This window comes from Trachypithecus francoisi, unplaced genomic scaffold (genome assembly GCF_009764315.1).
Source record: "Trachypithecus francoisi isolate TF-2019V2 unplaced genomic scaffold, Tfra_2.0 Lachesis_group0, whole genome shotgun sequence".
Taxonomy (NCBI): domain Eukaryota; kingdom Metazoa; phylum Chordata; class Mammalia; order Primates; family Cercopithecidae; genus Trachypithecus; species Trachypithecus francoisi.
In genome coordinates, this window is record NW_022681453.1 from 37,827,823 (window position 1) to 37,855,080 (window position 27,258).

The window sequence follows — 27,258 nt, forward strand, 5'->3', positions numbered from 1 at the left end:
ACAAAATATTTTACAAAATATTTTTACAAAAATTATTTTTACAAAATAATTACAAAAATATTTACATTTTTACAGTTAAAAATAATTGTAAAAAATTATTTAAAAAAATAATTCTGTAATTTTTTTTGAACATCTATCAGGTATTGGACATCAGAGCTGGGTGTGTGGCCTATGTACGCCCACAGGATTCAGTGTTCAGAAGGGCCTCATGCTTGGTTTAGTGTTCTGCTGTCTCACAATTCTTCATGATTTTTGAACAAGGAATCCCACATTTTCATTTTGCATTGTGCTATGGTTTGAATGTCCCCACTAAAACTCATGTTAAAATTTAACTGCCATTCTCATAGTATTAAGAGATGGGACTGGCCAGATCGGGGGGCAGCGGGGGGGTACATGCCTGTAATCCCAGCAGTTTGGCAAGCCAACAAGAACAGAGTGCTTGAGTTCAGGAGTCTGAGACCAGCCAGGGCAATATGGTGAAACTCCATCTCTACAAAAAACACAAAAATTAACCAAGTGTGATGGCATGTGCCTATAGTACCAGATACTCAGGAGGCTGAGGTAGGAGAATCACTTGAGCCTAGGAGGTTGAGGCTGCAATGAGCCAAGACTATGCCACTCTACACTCCAGCCTGGGTGACACAGTAAGACCCTGCCTCATAAACAAACAAACAAACAAAAAAAGAAGTGGGACCTTTAAGACATGACAATGAATTAATTCATTATTACAATAGTAGCTTAGTTATCATTGAGGTGGGTTTCTAATAAAAGATAAGTTCAGCCCACATTTTTCCTCTTTCTTCCTATGAACCTGTGTGCCCTTCTGCCTTCAGCCATGGGATGACCCTGCCAGATGCCAGTGCTTCCAGCCTCCAGAACCATAAGCCAAATAAATCTGTTTTTTTTTTTTTTTTCTGAGATGGTGGGGGAACAGTGGTGAACAGGAGAGGTATCCAGAGGGGGGCATGAAACAAAAAATAATTTAATTCATAAATGAGGTAATTTCAGATAAGAGTAAGACTTAAGAAGAAAATAAAGCAGGAAGACATGATAAAGAGGGGTGGAGAATGCTGTTTGGGGAGAGTGAGCTCCTGAATTAAGACTGGAGGTCAGGAAAGAGCCAATCACAGGAAAAATTGGGTTCAGGATCATTTCTGCCTTGTTCAGGGCTATAACATGTGGAACCTGGAAAGTTCTCAACTAATATTTTGAATGAATAGAACTTCTGTTTAAAAAGGAAAAGTACCAAATACAGAAAATTAATTCATAATTTAGTACAAACTGGGACTGACCGATAAGGAACATTTAAGTTTATTTAAGGTCTCCTTCAGGATCACATGTTTTAGCAGCTGGAGGGGGTGCACCATGTCCAGGAAAAACAACCCTGATGGAAAAGTTCATTACTCATATTCCCCTCTAGACAGAAAAAGAGGGAAAACTTTTGTGCTAGGCAAATTTTCTTGCTTTCTTAACCATAAATGGAAAAACAGAGATGAAAAGAGGTAGGGAGAGAAGCAGGCATGGTAGGGGTTTCCTTTCTGTCTGTTTCATAGGATGAAGGCCATGACTTTTGACTTGGTTTTGCCATAAGGGACATGCAGTTTTTTAGGGGACGTACATAAACTTTGTAAAATTGAGTCTCATCTCTGTGTTTGGAAAAATGAAAAGGGTCTTCAAAATTCATTCTTGAAATCCACTTTACAAATGGGAAACTGAGGCACTGAGATGTCTGGTAGCAAAAGTCTCCCCAGTTGGGGGTAGAAGAACAGGATTTGAACCCAGGGCCCATGCTCTTACATATGGCCTTTCCATTTGGCCATTGTAGACAAGGTGGAATGCATCCAGGGGTTAACACTCAGGCATTCTGTTAGATTTCCTTCCTGTCTTTCTGCAGAACCTGGCCTTTTGTTTTGTTTTCCCCTTTCTCTCTCCCTTTGTATTCCTTTAAAGCCAAAACAAAATGTTTTTATAATGGAAAATTTCAAGTACACACAAAAAGTCAAAGACCAGTGTAATAACCACCTCCCATGTTTCCACCTAGTTTTAAGTTATCAACACCTGGCTAATATTGTTTCATTTATATTCTCACCTACATTCTGCCCTCCTGTATGTATTATTTTGAAGCAAAACCAAGACTTAACTAATTTCATCTGTAAATAATTCAATATAAAAGATAAGGACTCTTTTTTAAACATAACCCTAAATACTTAAACAAGTTAACAAAAATTCCTTAATATCATCAGATATCTAGTCTTCAAATATCCAATTATCTGATTAATGTCTTTCTCCCCCAAGTTTGTTTGAATCAAAATAAAAAAAAATAAAAGCTCCACATTTTGCAATTGGTTGATATTTTCCTTAGGTCTTTGTTAACCTACAGGTTCCTGTTCCATCCATCTCTCTCTTTTTCTCTCCTCTCTCTCTCATTGCAATTTATTTGTTGAAGAAACTAGGCTGTTAATCCTGTAAATTCTCCTACCACCTAGGTTTTGCTGATTGCATTCCCCTGGTATCACTTAAGATGTTCCTCTGTTTACTATGGTTCCTGTAGGTTGGTTGAGTCCCAAGGCTCTATCAGATTTCAGTTAGATCTTTTTTGGCAATACTATCTCATAGATCACCACTTGTGTTTTTTCATTAGAAGAGCCATTTCTTTTTGTGACATTAGCAGCTGCTAATGCTCAATAGCTGTATCATTTAATTAATTAGGGGTTGCGGTATGATGGCTTTCTAATTCTATTATCCCTTACTTACTAGCTAGAATATTTCTATAATGAGACATTTTTTTCCTTATCTATTAATTGGTTACCCAGTAGTATAATTCATACAAAAAAGGCAGAGAAAATGTTTGACTCTTTATCTTTATTTGCCAGTGTCCAAAATAATGAGTTGGGTACTTTCAAGGGTGGTCAAAATGTATTTTGTCATTATGAACATATGCATTTAAATATAATTTATGTGTTTCAATCCTTAAAGTTATTTTCTCTTTTTTTTTTTTTTTTTTTTGAGACGGAGTCTCGCTCTGTCACCCAAGCTGGAGTGCACTGGCCAGATCTCAGCTCACTGCAAGCTCCGCCTCCTGGGTTCACGCCATTCTCCTGCCTCAGCCTCCCGAGTAGCTGGGACTACAGGCGCCCGCCACCTCGCCCGGCTAGTTTTTTGTATTTTTTAGTAGAGACGGGGTTTCACCGTGTTAGCCAGGATGGTCTCGATCTCCTGACCTTGTGATCCGCCCGCCTCGGCCTCCCAAAGTGCTGGGATTACAGGCTTGAGCCACCGCGCCCGGCCTATTTTCTCTTTTTTAAAAGTTTCTTTATTGATATTCAGATTGGCCCATTTTGGACAGTGGGAGCCTCTTCAAGCCAGTTTCCAAGACCTTGTGACATGATTTTAGTGGTATTTGTCAGCTTCCTTGCTCCCTGGGATAAAAAGATGCTCATCTTTTGCATTTACTACTCAAAACCTGGGCATTGTCGACTACTGCTGTTTGTTTCATTTAGAAAATTACACTATAAATTATGTATAATAAAAATACATATTTTAGGTATTACAGCCATGTTATTCACATCCCCACCAAGATATAAAACATTTGCAGAAAGCTACCTCTGCCAGTCTTTCCCTACCTCACATAAACAACCACTATTCAGATTTCTATCACAATAGATTAGTTTTTCCTGTTGTAGAACTTCATACAAATTGAATTATAGAGTATGTATTTTTAATACCTGGCTTCTTTTACTGAGCAAAATGTTTTTAATATTCATTCATGGTGTTGCATGCATTAGCAATTCATTCTTTTTTTTTTTTTTATCACCGAGTAGTATCCATTGCATGAATATAGTATAGTTTATTGATCCCCTCTCTTGTTAATGGAGATCTGAGTTGTTCTCAGTTTGGGGGTATTAGAAGCTAATAAGCTATTAATATTCTTTCACAAGCTATGTGTGTGTGTGCGTGTGTGTGCACATGCATATGTTTTCATTTCTCTTGAATAAATGTGCATGAGTGGAGCTAACAGATCATAGGATTAATGTATGTTTAACTGCCAAACAATTTCCTAAAAGGTCATACCATTTACCCTCCCAATATATGAGAGATCTGGTTATCCCACATCTTCGCAAAAATGTGGTATTATAGGTCTTCTTAATTTTAGTTATTTTAGTGAATGTGAAGTAGTAGAAGCATTTGTGCTTAAGTGACTTTTTTTTTTTTGCACAGGTATAGGTTTAGGTGATAACTGTAGATTAATAATAGCAAGCACTTACATAGTACTTAAAATGTGCCATACTCTGTTCCTGTTCATTATAAGTATAAACTCCACAATACCTTTGAAGTCGGGACTATTATTATCTCCATTTTACAGATGAGAAAACTGAGGCATAGAGAGGTTAAATAACTTACATGAAATCACACCCAGGAAGTAGCAGATGAAGGCTTTGAACCTACACAGTTTGGCTCCAAAGTTCAGGCTCTTGACTTGTATGCTCTTCTACCTCTCACAATTGTTAATAGGAATGCTTTCCAGTTCTCTAACATTTCACTGAGACACTGGTAAATATTTCTGTTTAAGACAACTATCACGAGGTCAGGAGCTCGAGACTAGCCTGACCAACATGGTAACACCCCATCTGTACTAAAAATACAAAATTAGCTGGGCACAGTGGCGTGTGCCTGTAGTCCCAGCTATTCAGGAAGCTGAGGCAGGAGAATTGCTTGAACCTGGGAGGCGGAGTTGCAGTGAACTGGGATCGTGCCACTGCACTCCAGCCTGGGTGACACACCGAGACTCCATCTCCAAACAAACAAACAAACAACAACAACAACAACAAACACTATCGTGTTAATTTAAAAATCCTATACTTTTTAAAATAAAGAACTGTGAATTTTAAACAATTTCCTTCTACTACTGCCCATCTTATTCTGAACTTAAACATTTTCCTTATATCAGCACGTCTCCAATTTTTATTATATTTTTCCTAAAAAGTTTTTTATTTTGAATACTTTTGTTGTTGTTGTTGTTGTTGTTGGACAATTCTTCTGGAAGTCCTGACTTTCAAGTCCTGAGCTTATATTGTATCAGAATGCTTTTTATAGTAAATAAATAAACAAACGAAAAGTGAAAATAAGTTTAAGAATATGGATCTATATTCTCAGTATCTCCAGGTAGGGCAGTGCCAAGGTTGGTGAGGTCAGCAGATTAGCAATACCATAAAAGTCCCAGGCTTCTTCGATTTTTCCACCTAGCACATTCTTCTTAGGTAACATTCCCTCATGGTTGCAATATAGCTGCCATCCTTGAAGCTCTCACATCTCCACTCCAGAAAAAAGGATCAATTCTTTTTACCATGTGTTTTTTGTTTTTTTTTTGTTGTTTGTTGTTTGTTTTTTGTTTTTTTTTTAATAGAGACGGGTCTTGCCATGTTGCCTGGGCTGGTGTTGAACTCCTGAGCTCAAGTGATCCTCCCATCTCAACCTCCCAAAGTGTTGGGATCATAGGCATGAGCCTCTGCGCCTGGCCTCCATACCTATTTTTAAGAGTAGACAGCTTTTTAAGAAATGACTCCCCAGTGACCAGGGCTGAGTCCTATGTTTACCCTAAACCAATCCCTGAGAGAGGAATAAGGTCATCATGACTAGCTTCAACCACAGCTTCAAAACCAGCGTACTGAGGCAACCGGTGTACTGAGCCATTGGTCTTTTCAGCCCTGGAAACGGTCAGAGACACTTCAGTGATCACCTCCAGCCTGAGCAGCCTCTTCCATTTACTCCAGGTGCCACACAAACACTATCATTTTCTGTGCATTCTACGACATGGGAGAAAGCAGGGAAGCACTGGGTTAGAGACCAATCAGTATTTCCCCAAGTTATATGGGCAAGGGGGTGATATTGATCCCTGAACCAAATCAGGCCTCTCAGGATGAAAGAAGCAAACAATGGATGTTTAAATCAGGCTTAGAAAATGAACACAAAACAAGAGAACCCACAGGGAGCAAAGTGACAAATTATGTCACGTGACTAGCTTGCCTGTCCCATCACCTCAGTTGCTGCCTTGATGATTCTGACTTCCAAACATCCTGTCCTTCTAGCTCAAACTCAGAAGACAGGAACATGCAAGTTTGGCCAAGCTGAACTAGGGGACAGACAGAGGACAAGCTGGCCCCTTGGTGGCCACGGCAGGAAGCATGCGCTGGGAACTGCCGTTTTGCCATCTGCCTGGTGGGCACCTCCAGAAGGAAGATTGGGTGCTAACGGTATGCCAGTGGTGAGTGGGCAGCTAAAAAAAATGACAAAAACATCATTGGGAAACTTCCTGCAGCAATTCCAATTTGCCTCTGAGTCAGCCTGGCTCTGGTTAAAGTCTATACACAAACAAATCCGTGGGTCAATGCATCTTCACCCTCAGGGCACTATCTCCAGAATAACCACGGCATTAATGGGATCCGCAGTTTCAATCATCTCCCGAGTAATCAGTTCTGGTGCCTCGCCAAATGAGACAAATGACAGTTTCATGGTCGCTCGTGGCCATGAAATCTCACTGAGACAATTCGACTCTGGTTAAATTATATTTAAGTTAATAAATATGAATTCAGATGGCCAAAGAAGCTCAAAAACCGCTGGGCATCTAAGACGAAAAAGAAAAAATAAATGGCGCCTCATTCTGTTCTCCTATCCCAAGCTTTCTCACTTGTGTTTTTTTAAAAAATAAATTAAGGCCTTGGTGATTTCTTCTCAGTTTATCTAAATGAAGTTTAGGCCATTTACAGAAAAGATAAAACAAAATTGCTGAAATTCACTAAACAGTAAAGGAGGAAACCACAGTATGAAACCAAACAGTATAGTGATTATAAAAAGCAATAACTATTCTCAGCCATTTCTAAAGCTTAAGATTTTAGTGCATAACAGAGAGGCTATGTGAACATCTATCTTTATGACACTTGGGTTTTAACCAGCAATGCTCTATATAAACCTATTTTAACTATACAAGGAAATTCCATATCACTCTGAGATGACAAATACTCTCTAGGAGACTAAAACCTGCTCTCAAGTCTGGCTCTAAAATTGTTCTCAAACCAATTTATACTGTGACAAAATACAGTATGTGTTTCCCCCAATGTTACTGGGCAAGAACAACTCCAGTATTCCAAGTATCATGGTCCTTAAGAAAGTTATGGAAATTGGACATCCCTACTAATAAATGAAGTAAAATAAAAACAAAGAAAATACATATTTTTGGCCAGCAGACTGGTATAAATCAAAGTTGTTAGCTAGGGTGTGGACAAGAAAGATTCTTATTCACTTGGTAGTAGCATAAATCAATACAACCTTTTTTTTTTTTTTTTTTTTTTTTTTTTGAGATGGAGTCTTGCTCTGTTGCCCAGGCTGGGATGCAGTGAAGCAATCTCAACTCACTGCAAACTCTGCCTCCCGAATTCAAGCAATTCTCTTGCCTTAGCCTCCCGAATAGCTGGGATTACAGGTGCACATCACCACGCCTGGCTAATTTTTGTGTTTTTAGTAGAGATGGGGTTTCACCATGTTGGCCAGGCTGGTCTTGAACTCTTGACTTCAAGTGATACACCCGCCTCGGCCTACCAAAGTGCTGGGATTACAGGTGTGAGCCACCGCACTCAGCCGGTACAACATTTTTGGAAAACCAAATTCCTTCCAAATTCGAGCAATATCATTTCAAAGTGTTCATTTCACAGAAATTCTCCCACAAATGTTTTATGTATAAGAATGGTTACTGTAGCATTGTCTTAGTAAAACTTAGAAACAGGTCAGGCATGGTGGCTTATACCTGTAATCCCAGCACTTTGAGAGGCTGAGGGGGCAGATCATTGAGGCCAGGAGTTCGAGATCAATCTGGCCAACATGGAAAAACCCCATCTCTACTAAAAAAAAAAAAAAAAAAAAAAAATTAGCTGGGCATGGTGGCACAGGCTTGTAATCCCAGCTACTTGGGAGGCTGAGGCACGAGAATTTTTTGAACTCAGGAGGCGGAGGTTGCAATGGGCCAAGATTGCACCACTGAACTCCAGCCTGGGCAACAGAATGAGGCTCTGTCTCACAAAAAAAAAAAAATTTTTTTTGAGAACAACTTAATGTCCATCAGTAGGAGACTGATTAAATTAATTATAGTTCATTCTCATCATTGAATACACACTTATTAAAAATAATGACATATATCAGTATGTAAGACATGTAAGTAAATACAGTTTAGAATAAATTATGTAGGATGATCTCACCTCTGTAAAAATTTATATCATAAAAATATGATATGTATGTCACTATGTGTTTAGAAAGTATCTGGTGAATATATACCCTGTTAATAACCATTAAAGAACCTTCATGTTCTAAGCCATGCATATCTCTAACAATTAAATTTATTAACATATGTTGCCTTAATGATAAAAACTCTATAGTTCTTAAAAGAGCACAAATGCACCCTTTTCTTCAATAGAATTCATACCAATAATAATTAATAATCTTTGTGGGTTTTTTGTTGTTTTGCTTTTTGTTTTGTTTTTAAACAGAGTCTCACTCTTTTGCCCAGGCTGGAGTGCAGTGGGACTATCACAGCCCACTGCAGCCTCAACCTCCTGGGCTCAAGTGATCCTCCCACCTCAGCCTCCTGAGTAGCTAGAACTACAGGTATGTGTCACTATGCCCGACTAATTTGTATTTTTTGTAGAGATGAAATTTTGCCATGTTGCCCAGGCTGGTCGTGAACTCCTGGACTCAACTGATCCACCCATCTCAACCTCCCAAAGTGTTGGGGTTACACGTATGAGCCACCATGCCCAGCGAATAATCATTTTTAAATGGACATACTAGACAAACACTTGGAGACACTACTGCCCTTCTGGCACTGTGTGAATGGACACAAAGTTAAATTAAACAGATCTTTATTCTCCAGAAATGGTCTACACAAGAGCCTGGATCAAATGTTTTGAATAGGACATTTTACAAAATTGTAAAAATATTATAGATATTCTTGCTATAAAATATTTGATTTCAGAATAATATGAAAGTAAGAGAAGCGGAAACTTCTTCATCCACTTCCACTTCCACTTCCCAGAGGTAAAAATTATTTATTAATAATTTGGGTTATACATGTCAAGCCCCATCCCTCCACACACATGAACACATACACACATTGTTGGCATATATCCATAACAATACACATACATACATATATACATACACATACACACATACATATACATACACACATCCCATATATTGTTTTGTACTTTGTTTTTGTTTTTACCCAAAAAATATATCATTGACAATTATCTGGGCCAATGGTTTTGTTTTTACCCAAAAAATACATCATTGACAATCATCTGGACCAATTTTCAACTCCATTCTTTCTCCTGATCTCATAGAATTCCATGGTACCGAGGTACCATCATTTAACTATTCTGTTTATTCTCACTGCTTTGTTATTTGAAATATGAAAATATGAAAATCCTGGCACATGCACCATTACATGAGAATGTCCTTAGGAGGATTTCCTGAAGTGAAAATGCTTGGTCAAAGAGAACAAATATCTTACATTTTGACTGGAAACAACTAAACTGCCCTATAAAAAGGTTGCAACGATTTATCAGATCAATTATAATCTAATGCTTCTGCTTTAAAATATCCATTTCCTCTCATTCTTATTTTAGATAATTTCACCTATAAGACATATATCAGTAGGTAAAACATGTTACAGTCCCATTTCTGGGATGCTTTTCCTTCTCTCTTTTTTATTTTACCTATTTTAGTGGCCAAGGCCTTTTTCTAAACTATAATTTACTGAGTTCTTGTCATGTTCTAGGCATCAGTTTAAGCAGTCACACAGCACTCTCCCATTTAAACCCGACAACATCATGAGATAGCATGTTCCCATTTTACAGATGAGGAAACCGAGGCTCAAAGGGGTTGAGAAACATGTTCTGAGTCACCCAGCCAGTAAAGGATGTGGGCCAGCATTGGAACTCATACCACTTGACTCCAATATCCTTAGCTCCCACAGGATATGTGCAAATCACACAAAGGAAACAGATAAAGCTGTTCATCCCATTACAACATCTATTAGAACAGACTGATGACATTAGACAGCAGTAAATAATGAATGCAGCTGCTTTGGCTGAGGAAGGCACTGTGGTTTCCCAGGCCACATCCTCTGTCTTTTTTCTCACAGATCCCTCAAGCCTATGCCTACCCACCTTGTCCTTCTTGGACAGGTGCTTTGCATACTTCTTGAACAAATGCTGTCGCCACATTTTGAGTATGTCTCACTCTTCTGCCTTACGCTTGATACTCAGTCCTCCCCAGTGTAGTAGCCCATGGCATACTCCCACTTCACAGACGAGCCAGACAAGCTGATAATGCAGGAGCTTTAGCACATAACTGTCTGGAGTGCAGTGGTACAATCACGGCTCACTGCAACCTCAGCCTCCTGTGCTCAAGAAATCCTCCTGCCTCAGCCTCTTGAGTAGATGGGACTACAGGTACACACCACCAGGTCTGGCTAAATTTTTTGGTATTTTTTGTAGAGATGAGGTTTCACCATGTTGCCCAGGCTGGTCTTGAACTCTTGGGCTCAAGCAATTCTCCCACCTCGGCCTCCCAAAGTGCTGGGCTCACAGGCATGAGCCACAGGCCCATCTTGTTTTCTTCTTTTTAATCAAAGGAAACAGATGAAGTTGTTTATCAAATTTTCATTTGCTGAACTTCATCAAAATTGATAGTAATTTTCTAAAGAATACACCTATTATGGAGTCTAACCATATTATTTGTACTGACTATTTCAGAGTCACAATATAACTTCAGAAGTAATGTTGAAGGTTGGAGGAAAAAAAAGCAAAAGCTATCTTTAGTGAATATGTTGGCTCATGGTTTTACTTTCTGAAAAAACTTCAGATACACAGTCCTATATATACATGAATACATACATGTATTTGTACATTTTTCATATGTCATACATTAAGTATGCACACATATTTATTTCTTTATAGATTTAAGCATGACCTATTTAGCTCAGAGAAAAACACAAGGAAAAGGCCAGAAGAAAAGCAAAAAGGGTAGAAAAAACATAATTAAATTTGATTTACTTAAAACACAATGCACAGATAAAAGTGTGGTGAATTTTTATAACCTAATTTAGTATATGAGCCTGAAAAAAATTAAATGGATGCAACTGTGTGCTGAATAAAGGAGACTGTTCAGATTCTGGCACTAACATCTAAAAAGAAAAAAAGATTTTTGAAACTCAGAGTTGGGTTCTGAAGTTTATAGAAGGAAAAACACATTCACTAAAAAAAAAAAATCTCATTCCCAAAAATAATTTGAAAGCAAAATCTTATGAACTCGGCTGGAACTATATCTGGCATCAATACATAGAAAGTTCAAAATATAAAAATCCTAAGGAAGAAAGAGCTTCATAAATTTAAGCATGATTTGACAGTTAAGATTCTTTGTATCCTGACCAAAATTGTTTCTAACTTAAACACTGAGTTCATTTAAAAATTGGTAGTAGCCTATTTATTAAAAGAAAATGTACTTTCTCCTAAGAAACATTTGGGAAATACCTGGTATGACTTTTTTCTTCAGCGATGATGATGGCAGATTGTCATTATTTGATGGTGCTAATTAGACATAATAGCCAGCTCTTGTAACTTAAAGAGTCAAATTCTCTATATATTGTCTATGCTTGCAGAATTTTGAAAAGCTTGAACACAGCCAAAGAGTTGGGGAAAGCAAGCTTTTAATTAAACACTAATAAAGGCCAGAAAAAATTTTGCTTTTGTTTCTGTTTGTTTGTTTTTTTTTTTTTTCGCTCCTAAGAATCCAAGCAAATCCAACCAGAAGGGCCGTTCATCCTTTAACTCCAGTGGATGGGAAAGACCTGAGACAGGGTCAGAATGATTGAAAAAACGTACATAGAAATGCTAAAAAAAAAAAAAAAAAAAAAAAAAGAGAGAGCAAACGGTCTGAAATGTCTGTCAGGAAAAACAGGGCACCTTCCAGAGCCCAACCACAGGGCTGGGTGCAGGAAATAGCGATCACTTGACAGGACTGACGAGAACTGCAGAAGCTGCCAAGTTCCCCGCCCTGGGCTGGGCACGGGTGGGTACTTGCAGCTGGCAGTACACACAAGCTGGTGTCCTTGAGGGAGCCCACTGGCACCAGGGTTAGAGGAAATAACCTACTCCGCTATCTAAAGCAATGCTTTTCTAATGAAACGGTCATTAGAGAAGCCAAATGAATGTATTCTCAATCAGCTTACGCTGGCTTGGGGCTATTTTCAATCATGAAAAAGAATAAACCCACACATACAAATGTATTTCAACATACATGGCTTTTTCCCCACATGAGGTTTCTAAAGCTTCATGGAATGCAAACATTGCCTTTGGGCAGAGTTCTGCTAATGCTGCTTCCCCCTCCTCCAAATGCTTGGTGTCTTCCCATACCATGTGCTGCCTCTACCCTTGCCTGGGTCCCCATCGTCTCTTAGCTGGAGATCTGAAATGGCCTCCTGACTGCTCTTACCCCTTTTAAGTCATTCTCCCCAGAGTGGCTGGAGCAAGCTTCTTAAAGTGTAAAGCAGATTCATTTGTTCAGTTAATCAACAAGTATTTCTGAAGCACATTTTTGGTTCCAGGTGTTGTTCCAGGCACTGAGGATTCTAACAGTGAAGTCCCCTGCATGCCTTCAGCTATTAATAACGTTCTGGCAGGGGAAATGAGCATATCAACAAATATATTCATAAAGTCAGGTGGTGTGGTGAAAAGGGTTACAGTGAAAAATAAAGCAGGCTAAGACATGGTTGGGAGTCACCTCCCGGTTGGGGTGACAACTGAAGAGAGACCTACAGGAAGTGATGGGGTAAGCATCATGTAGACTTCTCAGGAATGAGATTCCAGGCAGAGAACATTCTGTGGGCTACAGCTCTGAGGCTGGAATGTGCTTGGCAGGTTTGAGGGACAGCAAGGAGGTCAGGGTTGCTGGAGAAGCGTTAAAGAGAGGAAGGATGCTGGGAGTTAAGACCAGAGGTTGGGTGTGTTTGTTGGAACTGAGGCGGGAGTTGGGAGAAGCCTAGGTAGAAGGAATACTGATCACACAGACACACACAGGGGCCTTGTAGAGATAGTAAGGCCGGGTTGTTTCTCAGAATTGGGAAGTCATTGAAGGGATCTGAACAAAAAAATGACATGATCTGACTTACTTTGAACAAAATCACACTGGAGGCTAGGTTGAGAAAAGACTGTAGGGGTGGTTGGCATTTGTAGAGAGACCAATTAGGAAGCTATTGCAACAAACCAGCTAAGAAATGAGGGTGGCTTGGCCCCAGAGTCATGGTGAAGAAGCTGATGATAAGTGGATATACAGTTTGAAGGTAGAGCCAAAGGGATTTGCTGATGGGTTAGAAGTAGAATGTGAGTGTTGAAAACTAGCCAAGGTTTTCATTTCAGCACCCGGAAGTGGAGTTGCCATTTACTGACAAATAGCTGACTACAAAGTAAGCTCCGAGAGGGCAGAGCTTTTTGTTGGTTTCTTGCTGTATCTCCACTGCCTCGACCAGGCCTAGAATGTAATAGGCCCTCAGTAAATATTTGTTTGAATGCATGCACAAGTTATTTCTACATTTGAAACATCTTGGCTTCCCACCACACTTACAGCAAACTCTAGAACACCAGGGCACCGTGTGATCTAATCTCTGCTTCCTTGCCAAACCCACCTCTGACGACCTTAACATTTCTTGCAACACTTTGGCCACTCCACTCTGCTCTCCAGTCCTACAACATCCTAAGGTCTTTCCTGCCTCAGTGTATTTGCATCTGCCATTACCTCCACTTGGAATGCTGTTCTCCTTGGTCTGCACATGCCAAGCTCCTTCTCATCCTTTGAGTCTTGACATTAACAAAACCTCGGAAAGAAGCCTTTTGTCACATTTCTCCCCTGCCAGCTTCATCCCCAGTGGACTCTGAGCTCCACAAGGGCAGGGTCTACCTCTGTCTGTTATGCTGTTGTATCCCAAGTGCCCAGAAAAGTGCCTGAAAGGTAATAAATATTGCTCAATAAAAAGTGCTTTAATAAACAATGAGGCTGGGCATGGTGGCTCATGCCTGTAATCCCAACATTTTGGGAGGCTGAGGTGGGTGGATCACCTGAGGTTAGGAGTTGGAGACCAGCCTGGCCAACATGGAGAAAGCCTGTCTCTACTAAAAATACAAAAATTAGCTGGGCATGGTGGCACACGCCTGTAATCCCAGCTACTTGGGAGGCTGAGGCAGGAGAATCACTGGAACCTGGGAGGTGGAGGTTGCAGTGAGCTGAGATCATGCCACTGCACTCCAGCCTGGGTGACAGAGCAGGACTCTGTCTCAAAAATAAATAAATAAATAAATAAACAAAAAATGAATGATGATATCTGATAGAATGGTAGCTTAAATGATGATATCCAGTGTATATCATAGTCCACTCTTTTTAAGCATTATATATGTGTGTATACGTATATATACCTACACATATACATACACAAATATTCATTTATTTTTCACTATTACCTTAGAAGACAGGTATAATATTAATATCTCCAATTTAAAAATGAGGCATAGACATGGAGTAACTTGCCCAGGGTTATACACGTGATGGGTAGCAAAGCTGGGATTTGAACTCAGGCAGTGTAGTTCTAGTGTCTGTGCATTTAAACCCCTAAGATTTACAAGGATTCCCTTGTGCTGATGCGAAACACCTCTATGATTTGACTTTAGAGATAATTGGGGTGACAGGAGGAGAGAGAACTCTCAGCCAGGTGTTTGTGGATGCTTGCATGTTTGCAATTAGAAACAAACAACTTCACAAAAGACTGTCTTCTTTTGAAGTGGAAAGGCTACTTAAAGAAACAGACCAGGCAGTCTTACCAACTCTTTTTACTTTAGTTTAAGTGAGTTTATCAAATCCGGCTATGGTTACAGAGTTTGGTAGAGGGAGAGATGAGAGACTAGGAGAGTGCTAAAAAGAAACGTAGGTAAGGCCGGGTGCGGTGGCTCAAGCCTGTAATCCCAGCACTTTGGGAGGCGGAGACGGGCGGTTCACGAGTTCAGGAGATCGAGACCATCCTGGCTAACCCGGTGAAACCCCGTCTCTACTAAAAAATACAAAAAAAAAAAAAACTAGCAGGCGAGGTGATGGGCGCCTTTAGTCCCCGCTACTGGGGAGGCTGAGGCAGGAGAATGGTGTAAACCCGGGAGGCGGAGCTTGCAGTGAGCCAAGATCCGGCCACTGCACTCCAGCCTGGGCGACAGAGCGAGACTCCGTCTCAAAAAAAAAAAAAAGAAACGTAGGTAAACGTAGAAAAGGAAGAGGCTGACTTTAGGTAAGTGGCAAACTAAGTTCATCTCATTCAATGACTCAAGTGGATGAGATTAGGATTTAGACACATCTAAGCTCTAATCTTTGCTCATGAACAAGTTAATTAACAACTGTGAACAATTTCTGCATTTGCCAAATGGGTTTAATTATACCTACTTAACATTGTTAGAAGAATTAAATAAAATGGTGAATATAAAATGCTCAGCACTGTGTCTGACATATAGAGAAATGTTTATTAAATAAATATAACCGGCCAGGAATGATGGCTTATGCCTGTAATCCCAGCACTTTGAGAGGCTGAGGTGGGAGGATTGTTTGAGGGCAGGATTTCAAGACCAGCTACGGCAACAACAAGATCTCGTCCAAAAAAAAAAAAAAATTGCTGGGTGTGGTGGTGCACCTGGAGTCTTAGCTACTTGAGAGGCTAAGGTGAGAGGATCACTTGAACCCAGAAGCATAAGACTGCAGTGGGCTATGATTGCACCAATGCACTATAGCCTGAGACACAGAACAAGACCCTATCTCAATCAATCAATCAATCAATCAATAAATGCTTAAGATGAGACAGGCAGCCTAGTGAAATCTTTATTTACATAATCTTGTTTTGTCCCCTCAACAACCCTGGGAGGTAGGCACTATTATTTCCTCATCTTACAAAAGATAAAATGAGGCACCAAGAAGTCAAGTAACTTGTCCATGTCACACACCTATTAAGTAGGGTATTTGGACTTAAATCCCAGTCAGAGTTTGCACTCTAGTATGATAATTTTTGGCTTGGGATCAAGTCTTTGCAAGGGGTCCAAATTTTTACATTTGAAGAGCTACTATTTCTCCATCAATGCTATCGTTAACCTTTATACGAAACTTAAAAGATCTTATTTTATCTTTTTATAGGTAAATAAACAGGCTTAGAAAGGGTAAGCAGCTTGGCTCAAGGTCATATAGCCGATAAGTGATGGAGATTTGATTTTTATCCCAGGTTCAGCTGACTCTAGCCCATTCTATTTCCCTATTTTACGAAGGACCTTTTCTCTGTTAGGTAATAAGCATCTAATCGAATTTTAATGAGACAAACTAATTCCTGTAAAAATATTTGCTGGCTACACTACCCAAGGGTAGCATGATGCTTATAATAACCAGGTCTTCTTAGCAGTTGCAAATCTCAGGGTCAGATCAGAGGACAGCTTACACAGATGGAAAAGATAGCAGTTATGGGGTCCTAGAGCCTTTGTGCATGAGGATATTGAGTTATTAGTACTATGGAGTAAGAGTCAGAGTTAGGAGGAAGAAAATTTAACAGTTTCCTGTCAGAGAGACAGAAATAAAGCAACTAAAAGTTGTGAGCCTGTTTGCTTTTCTAGTATCAATCAAACAGACAGTAGCATTAAGATGCTAGTGCTGCCTGATAAAATCCTGTGCCACAAAACCATGTGTCCACAGTGTGTCTACACAGTGGTCAGTGGGCCCCTTTCCTGGTGGCCATCCAGACTACAGTTCTTCATCTGGATGGTGAGAGGAATGAGTCAAGACTTCTGCAAACTTTAGAAGCTTCAAAGGTCAAGAAATTATATGCATAAGAATTACGAACAATACATATATGAAGATAATTTGCCAGACATCCATCCAATCATTCATCTATCCATCCAATTGCCTACCCACCCACTTGCCCATCCAATCATCTATCCACCCACCCACTCACTTACCCATCCACCCATCCAAGCATCCATCCAACCAAACACCTACCTCTCTATCCTACCTACCATTCATCCATCCAACATCCACCCATTTAACAATCCACCCATCTACCCATTCATCCACCCACCCACCCACTTACCTGTCCAGCCTTCCATCCATTCATCCATCCACCCCTTTCCATCCATCATCCATCCATCCATGCAATCATCTATTTAACCAAGCACCCATCTATTGGTCCATCCATATAACATCTAACAGTGTTTTTAGTGTTTTTAAATATTAATACATTTAATTTTTATAACCATCCCAAGAAAATAACTATTTGATGTAGGTACTATAATTGTTCACATTTTACAGCAGAAAAAAAAGTGGAGCTTTGGAGAACTCACATAACCAGTAAAAGGTGAGTCAGGATTTGAACTCAAGCAATATGAGTTCATAGACTTCATCTTTAAGCAGTAGGCTATGTTTTCACCCAATATTTTTTGAGTGAATGAATAAATGAACAAATGAAAAAATTGTATCTTTATGTGTCATTTCTCTTAAAATAAAGCAGCAAAGTTGTGGCCAGAGGCTGAGTGTTAGAGTCAGCTAGCATGTTATTCAAATTCCAACACTGTGACTTATTATCTATTATAATAAGTACATAAAATCAATAAAATGGGCTTCATAAGATCATATTGAAGAGGATAAAGGCACAACATCGAATAAAGTGTGTAAAATCTAGCAACTCTCCTTTTCAGCATATACCCTACAGAAAGTCTTGCTCATATGCACAAGGAGACAAGTACAAAAATTTTCACTGTACTGTTATTTAGAAATAACTTATGTCTATCAACAAGAGATTGATATACCCATGCAATGGGATATAGGGATTAAAAATGAATTCAGAGATAAATCCCAAAAACTTACTGAAAGAAAAATAAGAGCAGCAGAATGACGCATAAATATATAAGTTTTACAGACACACAAAGTAATATATATTGTTTATAGATACAAACAGATGTGACATAATTATAAAAACATACCTGGGAATAAAAAACTTTAGGGCAGAATTTTCTAGGGAGCAGGAAGAAGTACAAAGGAAGTTTCAACTGATTCAATACAATTTTATTATATTACAAAAAAGTATCCAAAACAAACATGGCAGATTATTAATAAGATGCCTTAAACAGGGCTGGGAGCATAGATTTTTCCCTATATTATCTTTTATATTTCTGTATATTGAAATAAGCCCTAAAGTTTTTTCTTCTTAAAGGTAGTACATGCAAAGTGCCAAGCATAAGGCCTGGCATATAGAAAGGCCTAGCATATAGCAGCTGCTTAATGTCTAGTAGCTGTTAGTCAAGTGAAGACAGCAAGGTTACACAAAAGTAGTAGTTAAAGGGAAAATAGCTATTTAAGCAAAAAGCAACACACACACAAAATTTAAGAGACAAAAAAAATGACTAAAAAGGACATTAGGGGAAAATGGGACTATTTAATTTACCATATTTGCTAGCATTTTTTATAGCAAAAGTTTATTTCAAGTATGCAGAATGTATATCTGTTATGTATGTACATATATACACAATATATCTAATTACATATGGGTGTTAATTTTAATTTTTTTATGACAGCTTAATTTCTGCCTCCTTTCCATGTTGTAAGTCATATGATCTTGTTTATAAAATTTAGAACTGCAAATCTGATTCCTCATTTGAGTCATTCAAACTTTTCCACAACAACCAACTGGGACATCAAAAATATAATGTTCAGAATAAACATAAGTAGGGGATGAATGAGAAAGTGATTTTATGCTACAAGCTCCACCAAGAAAAGATGGAATGTGAAAAACAAACACTTATTTGAAGAGTTCGGAGAATCCGTTCTTGATGTTTTTCAAGCTTTGCAACAAAGGTTCAAAAATGCTTTTCAAAGAAACTGAGACTAATTTTGTTGAGTTTACATGACATAGTTCTTTTAGAAATTTCTGTCAGGTGAAATTTCTGTCAGGTGATGGGCTAAAAAATTAAGATGAAAAAATTAAAAATTAGTTTTTGGGTACCTTAGCATCTTAGTTCCCTGCCATAAAATCTTTGGTTACAGGCCGGGCGCGGTGGCTCAAGCCTGTAATCCCAGCACTTTGGGAGGCCGAGACGGGCGGATCACGAGGTCAGGAGATCGAGACCCTCCTAGCTAACACGGTGAAAACCCGTCTCTACTAAAAAATACAAAAAACTAGCCGGGCGAGGTGGCAGGCGCCTGTAGCCCCAGGTACTCGGGAGGCTGAGGCAGGAGAATGGCTTAAACCCGGGAGGCGGAGCTTGCAGTGAGCTGAGATCCGGCCACTGCACTCCAGCCTGGGCGACAGAGCCAGACTCCGTCTCAAAAAAAAAAAAAAAATCTTTGGTTACCAGAAAAAGTAGAAGATTGATTTTCTCACTGATAAATGGACTCATTTCATTTATTACCCAAGTTTTCTCTCCTTTCTGTATGTGTTAATCACTACCATAATGGTAAGTAGCTGAGTCTGTTGCTGTCCAATCCCTTGAAAAAAGTGTAGCAAGCAGTCAGGAGACCTCTCTGAAGACTGGCTGTGTTTTAAAGCTAGATTCTACATCCGCACGTCAAGGCAATCTCACTCTCCACTGTCTTCCTGCTGGCCTTGCTTCCATGCAGGCTTTGGTCCTAGCACCTGTTGGGGAGGCACCTGTAGAAGGTGCTTGATGTCTTGCCCAAACTTATTTCCCCAGCTGTTGGGAGTGTTGTGAGCCAACAGCTCTCAGCCCCCTCTGGAAATTGCAGTCCCTTAAAGAGAGCTGCCTCCTCCAAGGTCATCCCATCCCCCTTTTCAAGGGTAGCCCATCTCCAATAATGGGTTAATGAGGGTGGGGAGAGGGCCTAGCCCTCTTGTAACAACCTGGGACAACTCTCAGCTTCAGAGCTACCTGGGAGGTCAGCTACAGTTTTTGTTGAGCCTGAATTCTAGTTCAAATTTTCCCTCTGCTTAATCCTTCCTCTTCTCCTTCTCCTCCTTCTTTTTTTTTTTTTTTTTTTTTTTCCAGAGACAGAGTCTCACTCTGTTGCCCAGGCTGAAGTGCAATGATGAGATCTCTGCTCACTGCAACCTCTGCCTCCCGGGTTTAAGCGATTTTCCTGCCTCAGCCTCCCGAGTAGCTGGGACTACAGGTGTGTGCCACCACACTTGGATAATTTTTTTTGTATTTTTAGTAGAGATGGGGTTTTGCCATGTTGGCCAGCTGGTCTCAAACTCCTAGCCTCAAGTGATCTGTCCACCTTGGCCTCCCAAAGAGCTGGGATTACAGGCTTCAGTCACCAATCCTACTTCTTTTTTATTCCCTTCTCCGGTGTAGGTCCTCAGAGGGCTCTCTAATAAACTTCCTGCTTGTTAATCTCCATTTCAGAGTCTGCTACCTAAGGAACCAAATCTGTGTCAGCATTCGCGCTGTTCTGTGGGGAGGCAGAATTGGTTTGCCTCATCCCTGTGGTTGGGTGGGTATGTGACCAGTTCTGCCAATGACTGAGAAGTGACATGAGCCACTTCGAGGCCAAGCATTTAACTGTCAGGACCAGACTCTGAAGAGCTCTTCACTTTCTATCAGGGCATCTGGCAACGTTTAGGAACATTCTGTGGGCCTGAATGACAATAATCAACCAAGCTTCCAGCCAACCAGTGATTGGATAGGTAGTATGAGCAAAAGTAGAGGAAATCATTGCTTTAAGCCACCAGGTTCCTGGGGCTGTTTGTTGCCATGGCTAACCCCATCTATCCTGACAGATACACTGAATCACTACAACGGCCTCCGAGCTTCCCTTGCCTTACTGCTTCCCTACGCAACACTTCCCAAATCTATCAGCCTCGTGGCTGCCAGTGGTAATTCTAAATCAACTCCTTCCTTCCCCACAAAGATCTCCCCATAAACATCAAAATTCTGAAGTACAGGGTCATTCAAGTTCAGGCATCATTCTCAATCAAAATCTCTCTGTCTTTGTCTCTCTATTCATCAAGGTTAAAAAAACAAAAACAAAAAACCCTCTTTATAATCCCCAACAAAAGTCATGTTCCATGCCTGAAATACCCTTCTACCTTCCTCCTACTTGTCCTTCAAAGATCAGCTTGAGTCACTCCCTCTAGGAAGCTTCCTTGGTCCTTCCCTTTTGCGTTATTCCTGTCTGGTTTAGACTCCCTCCACTGATCACCTAAAAAGGCAAAGTCCTTTCATAAACCTTGGTTTCCTTAACTGTCTCCCTTACATGAAAATACATTTTCTGAAGGCAAGACAAAAGTCTATTTTGATTTTGTGTTTCTAACATCTTGGCATAGGAACTGAGACTTGGTGAGCCCCTGATAATTACTTTAGATATGAATGAACAAATGAATAAATCAATCCATGACTCCAATCATTATATTTTATAGAGAAGGACCTAGTAAAGGTAAACTGAGGACTAATTCTGAAGATTTGTTTTTTAATTTCTAAATAATTACAATTTTTTTTTTGTTGTTTTTGTTTTTGAGACAAGGTCTCACTCTGTTGCCCAGGCTGAAGTGTAGTGGCAAAATCTCAGCTCACTGCAGCCTTAGCCTCCCAGGTTCAAGCATTCCTCCTGCCTCAGCCACCTACGTAGATGGGGCTACAGGCACACACCACCACACCAGGCCACTTTTTGTATTTTTTGTAGAGGTGGGGTTTCGCCGTGTTGCCCAGGCTGGTCTCGAACTCCTGGGTTTAAGTGACCTGCCCACCTTGGTCTCCCAAATGCCAGGATTATAGGCATGAGGTGCCACACCCAGCCATGAGTAGGTTTTTGATGAGAAAATTTTTCCGTATTCCTTTAAGTTCTGTTTTTCTGTGATAGAATTATGGATTTTTCTTCCTCTAGTATTCTCCACCTTTTTTTTCTTGTCCGGGGATTGGCAAACTTGTTCTGTAAAGGGCTGGATAGTAAATATTTTCAGCTTTGTGGGCAATAGTCTTGTATCAGCTACTGAACTTTAAGTAGTTCAGACACAACTGCTCAATTTTGCCGTTATAGTGTGAAAGCAGCTGTAGATAACATGTAATGGATGAGCCTGGCTGTGTGCTAACAAAACTTTATTCAAAAAAACAAGAGGCAGGCCAGACTTTGCCCGCAAGCTGTAGTTTGCTGACTCCCTTTCTAGTCCAACTAATTTAGAAGACTGTGGAGAGTGAAGGGTGAGGACAAGCAAACTGTATACAGTATGAAATGTACAAGGGCTCAATAGGGAATTGTCCTTTGGAGGACTTGGCCTTTGCCAACCAGTGTGGTGAGATCCAGAGTTCAGGCATTACCAGTTTGTGGATCACTGGAGTCTTGGCTATAGCAAGATTGCCTCTTCAGAGACCCTAGTGGGAGATAGCTGTGACCTTCTAGATTTTAACTGTGGGCTTAGCTAAAAGAGGATGTGCTCTACCGTGTGGAACACAGTCCAAATACCCAGGGTCCACCCCACATATGCTGCTGTGGGAAATTTCACAGTTTCTCTTACTTAGCATCCTCATGAAACATGTAAAAATGGGAATTTAGTTTCCAGGCCTAGAGGAAGTAGTCTCACCTATAAAAGCAATAGTAATGTCCCTAGCTACCCTCTATCAAGTATCTTCTCTGAGTTCAGTATTAAATCCTTTACATAAACAAGAGCTAACATTTATTGAGCATTTGCTTGTGCCAGGAACAGTGCTAAGTGATATATATGTTCCCTCATGAATTTCTCACCCTATTTTATAATGCAGCTACTTCTGTTCCCCTACTCTTACCCAGGAGGAAATGAAGCTCAGAGAGGGAAAGCAATTTGTTCAAGGTCACTTGCTCAAGTTGAGCCTACAGACTCTGCTGTGTTCTGTGTTGTACGCTACCCCCTCAGGGCCAGCAACCTGCTTCAGGGGAGCTGATCCAGCCTCTTATTGGTCACTTAAATATCCCGGAGTCTGTGCAAGTTGCCTCCTATTGGAGGCAATGACTCCCTTCAGAGTTTGCAAGAAATTCTACCTTTGGGACACTGGAGAGAAGGGAAAAACCTAATCCCAAGGAATAAACTGAGGGTTTTGTTCGAACATGTCACACTTAATAAAAAGCAAAGGGTGTTGATTATTTTTTCTGTAATATTCTGTCATCACTTTCCAGCTAAGTTGTTTGTTAAACCAAATTAATTGCTATAACAAAACCCACCCAGGCAAGATATAAGGAGGATAGGGATATGGCTGATGAATCAGCTTTTAGCATGAAGCCTAAAGTGACGGTGAATGCTCATGTCTGCCACTTTTGCCAAATTCACGGCTTCACTTATAAAGTGAGTCTTTGTTCAAGGCAGCCTCAATGCAGCCTGAGCCTGCTTTTTATTTAGTCTCATTACTACAGAAATGCCTTATAGCTAGTATCTTAATTATTCATGGTTTGTTGGCAAATTAAGTTACTTGCTTCTCCAATATCTAGAAATGGAGGAAGTGTTCAATTCCAAAGAAATTACGCCTTCCTAGCTTTGCTGGCTTGACAATAATGTTGTTGGAAAATACTTTATGAATAGGTGGGAGATCTTATTTCACTTATAGTATATGAAAAAAAGAATACCCCCAGGAGCCTGCCAGGTATTTCATGTAATGGATACCTCCCTCCCCACCCTATTTCTCTCTAGAGTGATTAAGCTTTGGCTTTCCTTACAAACAAGACTATTCAGACTAGAAGCAAGAAAAATGACACCTTTTTATCAACAAGATCATATAAAATTTAGTTCAGTAAAATATGTAACTCCCTGGTGTGTGTGTTTCTAGTCCATATGCCTGAAAGCTGAGCACTGCAGTGGAACAGTCCCCTCTCTGATTTAGAATTCATAATTATGGGATAGCAAAGGGGTATTCTTATGATAAGCCCCTTAACTCAAATTCCTGTGGCAAAATACATACAAAAGTATTTGAGCATTAATCTTTGTACTTATCTTCAAAAATAGCTAATCTTTTTATGTAAGGAGCACTAGATTTGATATTCTAATGATGCAGTGGGCATCGCTGGTTGCATTTCAGCCAAGCATTTTGCCTTTCTTCCCTGGCAGCTCCGTGGTCTGAGGAGGGCCAACCTCACTCCTAGGTTTGGAAATGGATCCATTCCCCCGATAGCCTTAGCAAATCAATGCAATCCAATGTTTCTTAACCTTTTAATTCATTGTTACCTGCTTAAGGAGCCTTTTTAGATTTTTGTTTGTCACCCCTATTTATTTATTTATTTATTTATTTATTTATTTATTTATTTTGAGACAGAGTCTCGCTCTGTTGCCCAAGTTGGAGTGCAGTGGTGTGATCATGTCTCACTACAACCTCTACCTCCCAGGTTTAAGTGATTCTCATGCCTCAGCCTCCCAAGTAGCTAGGATTACAGGCATGTGCCACCATGCCTGGCTAATTTTTGTATTTTTAGTAGAGACAGGGTTTTGCCATGTTGGCCAGGCTGGTCTTGAACTCCTGAACTCAAGTGATCCACTCGCCTCAGCCTCCCAAAGTGCTGGAATTACAGGCATGAGTCACCACACCCAGCTACTTTTTGTATTTTTAGTAGAGATGGGGTCTCACCATGTTGGTCATGCTGATCTTGAATTCCTGATCTCAAGTGATCTGCTCACCTTGGCCTCCCAAAGTGCTGGGATTAGAGGTGTGAGCCACCGCGCCCAGTCCAATTCCTCCCATTTTAATGTCACAAATATACTGTATTTCTGTTTATATATTGCATGTATATTTGTGCTTTATAAATAAAAGAAATGAATTTTTTTGCCATCCCCCTCCTCCAAAATAATTTTTGCCTCCTTTGGGCCATTTCACTCTCATTGAGAATGCGTAAATTGTCATCCCATACTCTATGCCAATCAGTGCATGGCATCAGGAGTGGGTACAGACCCTAAATTGGAGTTCCAGCATATAATCTGGGGCTTTTTTTTTTTTTTTGATGGTTGGAGGACATAAGAAATTCTTTCTTTCTGGATGTGTGGATATAGGCTTGAAACTGCTGTGATTATCTGTTACTGTGAGGGAAGAAACCAGCTGAAGATAAAGCCAACACATGAGCAAGACCAGGACTGAAAGCATGGTTACCCTGATCAAACAATACCTGAAATTCATTCTACGCTAGACTTTTCAGCTGTGACAAAAGTCATTTCTTTTTACTCTGTTCGCCAGTTTGAATTGGGTTTTCTATTACAATAAAAAAAAATCCTAACTGATAGAAAAGATAACATTTATTGGATGTTTTCTAAACTCCAGACAGCATGCTACATATCTTACATGTAAATTAATTATTTTATCAACCTCTGTGATTAGTACTATTAATTTCTCATTTTATAAATGATGAAGCTGAAGTATAGTAAGATTAACTTGCCCATCGTCATATATAGGCAAAGATCGGATTAACTCCCTTGTCTATTTAACTTGCAGCCTAAGGTATTAATCACTTTATATTACTATCTTTTAGCTCTACACAATTAAGTCACTACTTTTTCACTTAATATTTGAAAAGCATTAAAAAATGATCTTCCTTTGCAAAGGATTATGTTGCACAATTAAGAATATTCAAAGGCTGAAAATATTTTTGAAAATCTTATTTTTGCAAAAGCACAGGAAATTTTAAACTTAGAAATCATTTTCTTCTGATTCTATATTCATAAAAGCCTTTGTTATTCATTTTTATTGATACATATTAGATGTACATATTTTGGGGTACATGTGATAATGTGACACATTCATATAATCAAAGCAGGATAATTGGGATGGCCAACACTTTAAATATTTTAATTAATTAATTTTTTAGAGGAAGTCTTCCTCTGTCACTTAGGCTGAAGTGTAGTGGGGTAATTATGGCTTACTGCAGCCTTGAACTCCTGAGCTCAAGTGATCCTCCTGCCTCAACCTCTTGAGCAAAGAGGACTACAGATGCATGCCACTACACCTGGCTGATTTTTAAATTTTTTGTAGAGATGGGGTCTCACTATGTTGCTCAGACTGGTCTTAAACTCCTGGGCTCAAGTGATCCTCTCACTTCAGCTTCCCAAAATGTTGAGATTACAGGCATGAGTCACGGTGCCTAGCCATTAGCTTTTCTTTATGCTAGAAACATTCAAATTATTCTCTTCTAGTTATTTTGAAATGTACAATTTATTAATGTTAAAAATAAGGAGTGGGGACTTATTATTTTTTCTTTTTTTCTTTTTTTTTTAAGAGATGGATCTCACTACGTTGCCCAGGCTGGCCTCAAACTCCTGGGCTCAAGGGATCTTCCTGCCTCAACCTTCTGAGTAGCTGGGATTACAGACACACAGCACACTGCCTGACTACCATTAATATTTTAGATGTTCTTATGAATTATGATATGGTATTGGCTCAGTCACCATCCATTTTATAGAAAAGAAAAAAATATATATATTTTACTAGCTCAGTCTCTCAAATTGCTATAGTGCTTAAAAATTATCAATCAACCTTATAAAGAACCCATAAGGTCTCTGGTTTCTGGAATCTTTATTTTTGAATTGGTCAGTGACAGTATTAGACATAAGCCATAAATCCTCTGAATCCTTGGGGAGTGAGGCACAGAGTCTCTCTGGTTGGCTACAATATTTGCGTTTCCTTTTTAAAAGTTTCTCAAACATTAAAAAGAAAAAACAAAATTACACAAGGGGCACTTATTCTACAGACCAAACTGAACAGGGATTTCCCAAAACAGGAAAAAAAAAAGGCTTGAAAGACAGACATGCTTCTGGCTCCAAAAAGCCAGGGAGCTATGCAATGTGGCCAGATGGGACATGTCCACAATTCCCTAATACTCTCAAACTCCCACATGCTGCCCTGGTTCCCAACCTACCTTTCATATTCCATTTCAAAATGCAAGATATCACAGATATGTTATACACAGCAGAAGCAGTGAAAGCACAAGTTCAGATGTTCCTCATATTTTAACTAGGATGACAAGGGGATGCTGACTCTTTAGATTTCCATAGGCTAACCTTAGGTGCTGGTCTTTTCATTTTGTCTGATTGATGGAAGACTATGTCAAAATCAAGTGCTTGATCATGTATGAGACACAATATAATGAGATACAAATTCTAGACATATTAGGAACAGGGTCAACTGGGGGGAATCCAGGAACTGCAACAAAGCTATTCCACATCACAGGAAAGAAAATATGATATTATGTTTC

General features: G+C 39.6%; 1 protein-coding gene across 2 annotated transcripts in view; it reads right to left on the reverse strand.

Moving 5' to 3' along the window:
- FRMD4B (FERM domain containing 4B) overlaps positions 1-27,258 on the reverse strand; it is a 360,856-nt gene that overhangs the window by 182,063 nt on the left and 151,535 nt on the right. The window lies entirely within an intron of this gene.